Genomic DNA, 11,483 nt, shown 5'->3' with positions numbered 1-11,483 from the left:
GTAATAATTATTCCTCAACCACGAAGCCTCTTTCACATCGCATGATCACCGATTTTGGCTGCTTGAAGCGTTTTCACGACTTTGGTTTTTCTCCTGCTGACGATAGCAAATACATTTTTTTATTAACGTCGCTGGGTTTAACACCTTATTTAGAATGAAAACTATTATTATGACTGAAAATAGTGAGCAGCGCCCCTATAGGCTGAGGAATAATTATCACGGTAGTAGATATAGAATGCGGGTCCTGCGTAAGCCACCATTATGAAAAAGTCCGCCATATTGGAATTTGACAGTGGAATATCGAAAACAGTGTCGCCAACTGGTGTTAAAAAGGTGAACTAATGCCATTTGAAAATTGAACAGGTGTTGCGGCCATGTTGGATTTTCCAAATGGTAATTTGAGTACCAAATTTACCAAAGGTAATGTGAGTAGACGTTTAGCTTTCTGATTACTGAACGTGAACGCATAGCGTTATTCAATTGCTTTTCAAAAGAAGCGCGGGAAGTGGGTCACAACCTGGTGTTAAAAAGGTGAACTAAGAGTTATTCAATTGTTTTTCAAAATAAGCGCGGGAAGTGTGTCGCTACCTGGTGTAAAAAGATAGGTAATGTGAGTAGACGTTTAGCTTTCTGATTACTGAACGTGAACGCATAGCGTTATTCAATTGCTTTTCAAAAGAAGCGCGGGAAGTGGGTCACAACCTGGTGTTAAAAAGGTGAACTAAGCGTTATTCAATTGTTTTTTTGCGTTATTCGATTTTGAACAGTTGAAAGTGGCAAAGCTCGAAAGAGTATCGCTGTCTCTGATGTTAAAAAGGTGAAAAAAGCGTTATTGAATTAGTTTTCAAGACGGTTTTGAACAGTGGCGAAATGGTGTCGCTACTTAATGTTAAAAAGGTGAACTAAGGCCAGTTGAAAAAGGTGTTGCGTGGCAACAGTTGAGAGTTGTCTAGCGCTGAGCGGTATGCGCGGCGGAGTCAGATCGGGTCGGATCGGATCGATGTGCTATACTGACAGCAGATGCCTATGCCGAGCACGCCATCTTGGTTTTTATAACCCGTAACAAAACAATAAAAAGTCATTTCAATATCAATGTTTATTTATATCGTTATACATAAGGTCTGACAGTCGAGAGAAAATCGTTAAGAAGTGTATTACGTGAACAGTCTCTATGGACTTTGTTGATGATTTTCATTTCTTCCAAAATTTGCGAGCGGCAATCAGGCTGAACAAGGTAATCTACCCGATAGCCTCTGTAGCTAACGAATTCGCTACAATTTGGGATGTTCGAAACTTCAGGCCCACTGCGGTGACAAGAATGTTGAATGAAAATGCACTGGACACAGGGACACAAAAGGTCACCACCTACATCCATTCTCTCTTTCTCTACGAACAGCTTTCTAGTCCAAAAGTTTCAAGGCCCGATTTCGCGGGAATAAATAATCGAAATAATAGAGTGGAAGCTGCTGCATTTCAAGAGAACGTCCACAATACAATACTGAACGTCAAACTCCGTCCTCGACTAAAGTGCTACACGTCTTTATGTCAATCCACTCCGCGAACCGGATGTCACCCCACTCCGCGAAGACGAGAATAGTACCGTATGTGACCCCACTCCGCGTCTTTTCACTCCAGGATGTTGTCATGTCACTCCACTCCGCGAACCGGATGTCATCCCACTCCGCGTACCGGATATCACCTCACTCCCCGAAGACGAGAATAGTACTTATTGTGACCCCACTTCGCGTCTTTTCGCTCCCGGATGTTGCTATAAAACTATCCCTGTTACACGCCCCATCGCTCTCTCGCCGTCATACTTTCCAATGGTTTCAACAGACTGTACTCCTATGTGCGATACATAGTATAAAAGATTCACGGTACATTTCTGAGAAAAATAGATAGAAAACCATACTGTAGAGTTGTGCTCGCCTGCTCCAATTAATACACTAGGTTAATAATACCCTTCCTTGGAGTATGTCGCGGACACGAGATTGTGAGAAATAGTGGGCTCTATCCGGAAATTCCTGTGTGCGACCTGTGTCACGGTGGAGTCCTTACGGCTTGGAGACCAGCTCACAACTGTAGTACGCGTTCACGTATTATTCCAGAAAAGCAGGTGTATGCCGTATTCAGCACACTACCTAATTGCGAACTCAATTCAGGTGAAAATGACAAATCTGAAGATACTCAGTCACTCTACTTTGAGACGGGAGACTGAAGATGACAAATCAACAGGATATGTGGGGAGAGAACAATAGCAGAAGAAGTGGAGATGATAATTCGAGCCAGAATAGTGGAGCATGGGTGTAGTTTAAAATGAAAAAATTGTAAAACATATTGTATAGTGGTGTATGGGTGTAAAGTTTTTCAAAAAAAAATTGTTTAACAAATTGTTCTGTTTTATTGCTTTAAAGGGTAAGAGTGCAATTTATTATTAAAAATTAATGAGTAAGATACAATTTAAAATAAACATATTTTCTTTTTCTTCAGCTTCTAAATTTAACAATATTCTGCTCTCAGAAAAATGAGAACTAATCCCTCTTTTCAATCTAAAATAGTTTTTCACTGCGCCCGCGTATTTATCCGTCAGATCACATGCTAATGAGAACATCCAAATGGCTTAAGAAACTTTAAAGACGGTATATTTAATAGATTTTATATTTCGAACACATCGTGATTTAAAGCTTCAGAGAGGAATCTACCTTTTTCAGTGCCTTTTACAAAGAGAAACTTATAAGGTGAGGTTTTTTCTTTGAGAATTCGATACAGTTCATTGTATGGTATTTCCCCCACATCAGAGGGTATTACGTTGTGATGCTCTCGCACCCACCACGTATTTTCAGTCTTCAACTTAACCAAGAGGTGGTTGGAACTGACACAGCCACGACTCATGTCGGTCATGTTCGAAATCCTTGATGGCCAGGTCTGTAACTATGAATTCATTAAACCTATCAGTCTTGCGGACTAGAGCTTGAAAGCCCAATATCAATGCATCGATCACGAATGCACTAAGTGGTAAACACGGGGTGCATTTTTACTCCACTGGGAATCTCACTCTCAAGACATTGCATTGCTCGTCACAAAAAGTGATGTAAACCTTTTCGATACCCGAAACCCTCAACGCCTGAGAAATATATACGAAATGGCTGATTACCAAATTATTTCATTGAATGACTACGTCAAGAGCCGAGTTAATCTGCTCGAAAGAATTTACGAATGAATTCCAATCTTCAGATTTTAGAGCAACGCGGGTGTTCTTGCTCTCCAAATTTACGTGAGGTTTTCCGAAATATTTCACAAATTGGACCGATAATTCCAGGTACGGAGGAATCACTGAGGTTTCAAAAAAGTCTGTAACGGAGACTGCAGAGTTTTTAGACCGGTCTACTGTCCCAAGTCGAGTCTTGTAGTTTAGCCCGAGCGCACGGTGGAGCCGACTCCGTCGAAAACCCTATGTCAACACGTCTGTTCTTGGATAGATTTAGGGATGATCGGAGCAAAGACAGGGAACTCACACGGTCGGAGGTTTAAGAAGACCTCCTCCTCTTGATCGCCTGCTGTTGCATTCTCAACTGATGCTCTTAAGACTACCCCATGCTATAAAGCATACCAACCCACAGACCAACTGAAGACGTTGATGAAAAAAAAGAGCTGATGCTATGCTAGAGCTTTGATACTACCTTCTTCTTACGCCTCAAACGTATAAATAGAATCACTGCTGTTTTACAAAGGTCCTAATTGCAGTAGTTTTCAGTCTGTCCTACTTTTCCCGGTCTAGTCCCAGGAATTTACTCGAAAAGGATACTTCCGAGTTCGGCGTATCCGTCTCTGTACACCGAACGGTGCATACAATTGTGGCCGTACCAATGAACTTCGTTGTCCAGGATAAGGTTAAATATATATAAGATGAGGATCTCCTCTTGTTCTCCATATGAAACTGCCGCATAATTAACTGATGCTAATTTGACTCCCAACGTGATTATATAGTGGAGCTGTTCTCCACTAGAGTACAACACTTCGGCGATGCTGAATGACATTTTCTTCTTTCACGCCCGCGTCGTCCAAACTCTCGTCGAAAAATCTTAGCAGTGATGAGGTCATTGAGTTAGGGTGATGAAATAAATACGTGAATTTGGAAATATTTTGTTCAGTGATGGATCTAAAAAGCGAATACAGACAGCAAAATTCCCCTCAATCATCTGATTGGTAATTTTGCAGACGAAAGGAATATTCTATGACTGAAGGGTTTCAAAAAATTAATAATATCCGCGACTGATGGAGGAAAAGCATTGGAATCGAAACACTCCGCACGTTTTCTGTTGAACACGCTTACCGCGACCCAATGGATCCCCGGTTTGAGTGAAGGATCCAAATTCACTATATAAATGCCACACTTTGGACGGACGGTTAGTAAATCCGATGAGAAAAAACCTCTAAACATGCGTTTCGTTCTAAGATCTCCGAATAAAACGTCTTCAATAACATCTGTTTGCATGATGAATGACTACTCAACTTATCTTAGGATGGCAAGCCTATTTTTAATAATCCTGTATTGCGCATTATATTCAGCATAGCTGATGAGAGTGATGGAATATGGAAGATTCACTGCAAAGCTTCAAATCTCACAATACCGTAAACCGGTTTGAACACCTGACTTTCCTCACCACTTCTATCCGGAGTGAGATCCCACGCATATTATATAACCGTGTGATATTGTATATCCGTGTTTGAACATGTCCATAATTATCTAATTACCCCAATCACTATGGCTCGTACATAAGACTGAATAGAGTTGAAGAAAAGCGCAAGTAGCAAAACTTTCCTTTCGCTGTGGAATTTCGTTTTTACACTACTTCACAGTATGGAAGTCCGTTACCGTATAAGTTGAATCAATTCATTAAATAATGTCTGAGAATAAATGGGTTATTCGCTTTTCCCCGTAAATGCATCACAATCTACCATTACCACTAATAGGCTAGACGGAATTTGACCGACTATTAAGTTCTCATTTTTGATTGAATCAATATTACCGGAATAGGTGAAAGTCTTAACTTCCGTTCTCTTAAATGGATATATAGTATGGCTGGTTGTCTTTTTAATAGATCTTCATGAGGTAATAAATCTGAGGGATTAATGTCATGATGCGGGACGAAGAGCGTAGCGTATAAAATCTTAAGAATTGAAGAGGTTTCACTTTCCTTGATGTAAAACTCCGAATCTGCCATCGTCAGATTGATCTTAACAGTCACACCATTTAGAAGTTTTCTTGGAGTATTGAATATGTCAACGTGTAATGTTCCCTCCAATTCTACAACATTGCTATTTGCGAACAATGCTTTTCTTTTCTGGAATCCTTTGTTTTCAGGGGTCTGAAGGTCTACATCTTTACTAGTATCCAAAGCTTATCCATCACACTCGAGGTGAGTGCGTAAAGCATCACATGAACTTCTTTAGCTTTCCGCCTACTTGTTTTCCGGACTTTTTTTTTCTTTTCGTTCTAAGACGACCGATTCTAGCTCCCTTTGGAGATGGTAAACCTGCTCCAGCAATCCTTCTCATTTTATCCTCTGCTTTTCTTTTCAAATTATCAACCCTCTCTAAGGAGCGCGTAGGCAAAGCTTCCTTTATTGATCTTCCTTCGCATTTATCTGCAAGAGTTTTTATACCCGTATCTCTAACTTCTCTACCTACGGCTTTTATTCCTTGCGTAGCCAAAGGTTTTACGAATTTCCATATGCCTCTGAAAAATTCCCTTGACCTCTACCTCGCTGTTTAAAATAACTCGCCTTATACACTTGATCACCGCCTCCAACTTGACTAAAATATCGGCGGTAACGATCTATATACTTCGACATCCCGTTAACGAATGAATCATGTATATGTTAACGGTCAAAGTAGTAAGGACGTAAGGAGAAGAATTGCGCTAGGCAAAGAGGCTTTCACAAGGAGGGAGTTGATGACGGGGACATTGAGTAAGGATGTTAAGAAAAGACTCGTAATAACTTTAATTTGGAGCGTAGCTATGTACGGTGCGGAAACGTGGTCATTGAAGCAGGAGGATAAACGTAGACTGCTTTTGGCTAGGGGATAGAGGCTATTGAAATGTGGGTGTGGAGAAGAATGGAGAAGGTGAAATGGACAGAGAAGAAAACAAACGAGGAAGTACTTGGTGTGGTGGGCGAAGAGTAAGGATTGTTGGGAGTAATCCTATGGAGGCAGGAAGAGTGGCTGAAGGGGGTATTGACCGGCAGCGGGATGTTGAAGACTGTAATAGGGGGGAATGTTAGGCAAACGAGGAAAGGGAAGAAACAGGATAGGGATGTTGGACACGATGAAGGAGGGAAGAAAGTACTCAGATCTGAAGAGGGACCTGATGTAGAGAAGGATGTTGTGTTTTCCTAGGGGCCCAAAATTATTTAATTAGTAATTATGTCCATCCAAAAACCTACCATAAACCGGTAGATTACCTAATAATAATAATTTCATTAAGATCTCCTAATAAAATGCAATACGACAGACGATGGCTTTATACTATCCGTAAATGGATAAAGGTTACCCATCTTATTTATCAATTTAACTTCCATTGTGAAAGTCGTTTTCTTCGAGTGACATATACGATGAATGGAAATTTGATGATTTCCTTTCTCACTCACAACGACCCGTAAACATTTTGCCGTCGTATCCCCGAGGAATTGTGGCGATATCACGTCTAGGTACACAAACACTTCACTCGTCAAACGCCCTGGTTCATCGGCTTCAACAGACTCCTCCGACAATTTTCGTTTTCGAGTTGGCCTTCTCATGTTGTTTGAAGCGGACATTTCTGTAAATGCCCTCATGAATTGTACGTCAAATTCCTCCTTACCGTACTCGTCCGTATATTGTCTCATCGTAGACAGTAGTTCACTTAGCGTGTATTTTTTTAATGATACCGGTATATCATCAAACCCTACGATATCTATGTATGAGTAGGGACATTCTAATAAGGGGCATTTAACGAAAGGTTTACTCTCGAATGTGATAGAACGTTTATTTTGAAACCACAGGTGTGGCGGAAAGATGAATTCCCACCCTCTATTGCACATTATTGCATCATGAAGTTCATTAAACAATTGCCTCAAATGATACGTTTTAGCTTCCAAATGAATGACTACATCCTCTAAAACTTGAACCTCGACGACTGGACATTCTGGCTTTGAGGGAACAGGTAGAGGATCTGTGCACGGTGCGGAGGGAGCTGAATCAGTCTCTATCTCAGTTACTACTTCAGGTTTTCCCCCGGATGGAGGATCTATTGGTATTTTAAGCTTCGGAAAATAAATTTCAGGGAGGCCTGCCTTCTAGTCATCTCCCGCAGATATACGTTGAGGCACACTTGTTCGAAGGTGTGCAATGATATTAGTGGGAAAAAACTTTCCAGAGCTATCCCTTAACTAAGTTACGAAAAAGTCACTCATTTTAACCTTCGTAACTCTGAGGCTGAGACCCAGGTTTTGAAATCATTACCATACCCCTTCCATTTAACTAAATATTCGAGCTTTCTGGCTTTTCCTATGCGTTTTAAAATATTCTCAATATGAAATTGTGTTTTCACCACAGCCGAAGTTTTAACGAGCTCTTCTCCGTAAAACGAGCCTTCAATGCGTTCTCCGTTGAGATCCTGTAAACGGTATGTGGGAATTGGCGTATTATCTACTTTTCAAATTCTAAAAACATCTATGGTAATATTTTGCGTGTATCCGTTTGCGAAAGGAAATCTTTCCTTTGATATTCGAACGGAATGTCCAATGAAAAACTTGTTTTATAAAAAAATATTTCGAGGTTAAACGACACGCGAGCATGAAGGCGTTTCTTTCACTTATTTCTTATGGAGTCACACCCTTGCTGGAATGTATACGGTCGTTTTATCCTTGCAACAATTGTGGTAGGCTTGCATAATTCAAGGTATTAAATTGTGTGAAAAATTTATACATACGTCCCTTAAGGGTGCGATTGAAACGTTCTACTGCAGCGGCATTTACGTAGAGATTATTGGTGGTAAAAAACTTAATCCCATGATAACAAAGGAAGCGTTAAAACTTTTCTTTTGAAAATTCAGTGATCTTATCGCTTTGAATTTTCAAAGGTTTCCTTTGCTTAAAATTACTCGAAATGCGTTGATAACGTTCTTGGCGGACTTGTTCTTGAGTGGAACAGCCAATGCATATTTGGAAAACACGTCAATGACGGTGAGGAGATGAGAATACCCCTCATTGTACATTTTTAACTTTCGCATGTCGTTAAGATCACATTGCCAGGTTTCATCTATATATGTAGGAGTAAAGCTATTACTAGGAAATTTATTCCGCGTAGGCCTATGTAACATTTACGTTTCCTGAACTTGCAGCCATTCGCTGACGGGCCTTATGCTGATTTTCTTTTCGACTCCCTTCCATAGTTGGTCGACAGTAGAAAAGGTATAGGGATTCCCCGGGTTAAAATATGTAGAACTTAATTTAGAGTTTTCCACTCAACGTACCCTGCAGGTCTTACGTTCCTTAAGCGATCTTTGAGAGCTTGAGTTGGTTTGATTGGCGTTGTTTTTTTCTGCTTGATCTGGCGGGAGATGCTGTCTCGCTTGCCTTGATTTCTTCTGCGAAGTCTTCCAAGACTAACTCCATGTTTTCTACCCTTCGTTTTGGAGCTGTTGACCATGATTTCTCAATATTTCGTCCTTTGCTCAAAAAGGCTCTACCATCTGTTTTTAACTTATTCCCCTCTCTCTTCCTTTCTTCTTCTCATTCCAGCTGGTACGATACTGGAATGGGCTCGATCACGTCATTAACGGTATTTAAATATGCATCTTATAACCTACGGTAGTGATACCATTTGTTAGAATCACTCATTTTTTAGTTAGAAAACGTTCTTCATTTTCTCTTCTAAACTGCCAACGTCTCGCATCATTCTTTCCTTTTTCAAGGTCTGAGGATCGATTCGTAACTTTCGTTTGAGGGTCATCTTATCAGGCTACCGAGCCAACCGCTCAAAAGAGATCCTAAAGTACCGGTAGAAACCCTCCCTTTTGCTTCAATATTTTACGTTTTTTCTTTATTGATACTTTGGGACAACTCAAAGTTCTCAGCGTATTTTTACAGCGATAAAACTTGCTCTTCACAGAAGGGCAAATTTAATGGTTCCCGTTCAAAGTATTAAGACAACACTTTCCAATTGCGTTTATTCCATCCGCGCTTGCAGATTTAATGATCGATCTTCGCACTTTTGGACCTGCAGTCTTTAACAACCCGATGAGAAGCCTGTTGCGTTTCAATTTTCTCATAGTTTCCTGTATCTGATGGTGTGAAATCCAACGTTTCCCCTGGAATTATGTTAGTTCTAAATCTTAATCTGTCGTCCGTCTCTTGCGATTAGTCGAAAACGAAATGAGTGAAAGGCTTTGATGTCACCTCCTTATAAACCCTCAGAGGTTCACCAGAATTTCCTGAGCAGACCTGTGTCGCTAGGTATCGGAACTGTGATCGATCTCGAGGATTTCTGAAAACTCATATATTATAAACTTATATATTTTAAGTTTAGGGAAATGTTTCCAGATCGAGGGCTCTGGTAGAGAATGTTTCGTGTTATAAGTATTACGGAGATGTTAGAATGGTGCGATCCTTGCGTGAATAGCTCACTGACATCTTTGTTATAATAGTCATGCATTAAATCATCTATCACATAGCGAGTGGGTATCTTGCGTGGAATTTCGCAAGTTGAAACCTAATATTGAAACTACTCCTTCCAGTTCCGCATTCGGTCTACTATTTGGACTGCAACACCACAGGACTATTAACTTTCCCATCGATTAAATCGTTTATATTCTGTAGGAATCTTAAAAATAAAGTCGTGTTTCCGCAACAGGAGGGTCCAGAACAAATGCAAGTGAATGGGTGTTTCCACATCAATGGGGCAGGCATAATTAAATATGTAGCCAACTTTCAGCTGAGTTTATACGTATCTTACATATTATCCTGCCTGGAAGTTCCTCCTTTTAATTCATCTGCTACATTCGATAGAATGGATGCATTCGAGCAATGAATTCCGAAGAGCGATAGACTCATCGGACCAGCTCTTAATAAAGTGTTATTGGATTCACTGTATTCATAATAATTTTCCCCTTTGACAAAGTTTGTGTATCTGTAAGCTGCATTAATATTCGCGGGAATGGGAGGAAACTTGGTACTTGGATATTTATGTTCCTTCGGCTCGAACCTGCATTCATCCATCTCAACAACGAAAACGTCACCGTAAAAAATGTAAGTTCTATTACGTGTTTATTGCTGACTGAATAATTGCATTGCGAGGGAGACGAACTTCCTTGATCCTCTTAGGATATCCTCGGATGGGTGCCAAACTTCAATAATTGATCATATATATTCGATTCCCTATAAAAATTGCGATTTCTCCAGGTCTGCGATAAATCGCATCATTTGTTTTCAAGTTCCATGGGGAGAAAGGGATCCAATCCGTGATAAGCCTCGATTTTAATGATGACGTACTGCTATTCTTTAAATCGATCATCCGAAATAATTTCCCGCTAAATAAAAAAAACCAGCTCAACAATGAGAAAATTAATAAAATATTTTTTGTTGCACGGAGAAATCAAGTGCTTTTTCTGCGGGTCCCCTACTTCTTCCTCTTCCTCTTCCCCTTTATTCTCTCTATTTTTCTGTGAAGATTTCTCAGGTATACCATATTAGCATTGTAAGGCGAGAATATAATCTTCTGGCAACGCAAATTGACCATCGTGTGAGTAAAGTGAAAACATGACAGCTCGACTATCTCTTGAATGTGATATGCCGAGAGTATGTCCAATCTCGTGAAGTATATCCCTGAATAAATTCGATAATTTATGTGAGTGGTTCTCATCTTAACTCAAATACCAATCTTCCTTTATATCGATATGAATCTCTAAGGGATGATTTTCAGGAGCTGGGAACTCTGCATGAGCTAGGACCTCTCCCGGTCCACCTAGAGGAGAAGGACATACACCAGATATAGCATAATACCTATGCTTGTCCCGAGTATTAATCATTATTATATCCGGATTATTAATATCCTGTCTGAATACTAAATTAGTGTGCTCGCTCCACGCATTTAAGGCTGCTTCGACCAACTGCACATGTACATCACTCGCCATTGGATAGTGTCAGGCAATTTGCTGTTCATCCCACTGGTGGTGATAAACGGCAAAACTGGTATCATCCTGCACAACACATCTTGGAATTTTCGTGAAATTCAATGTTTTCTCATTCAAAATCCCATTCGCTTTCAATTTATAATATTGCTGGAATTGCCTGAGTGATATTCTAAACCTATTATCTGATATATTGCAATTTCATTATCGCTTTTGTAAAGGTAGCCATATTGTTTTAAAAAATTAGCCATACATAAGTCTTCATCACCCCTGATTGAGGTGAAAAACAAAGTCGTAGCAAAGAGTATCG

The sequence above is a fragment of the Hetaerina americana genome, unplaced genomic scaffold (assembly GCF_022747635.1).
Source record: "Hetaerina americana unplaced genomic scaffold, ioHetAmer1.1.p SCAF_23, whole genome shotgun sequence".
In the NCBI taxonomy this organism is placed as follows: domain Eukaryota; kingdom Metazoa; phylum Arthropoda; class Insecta; order Odonata; family Calopterygidae; genus Hetaerina; species Hetaerina americana.
Note: the sequence above shows the minus strand (reverse complement) of the source record.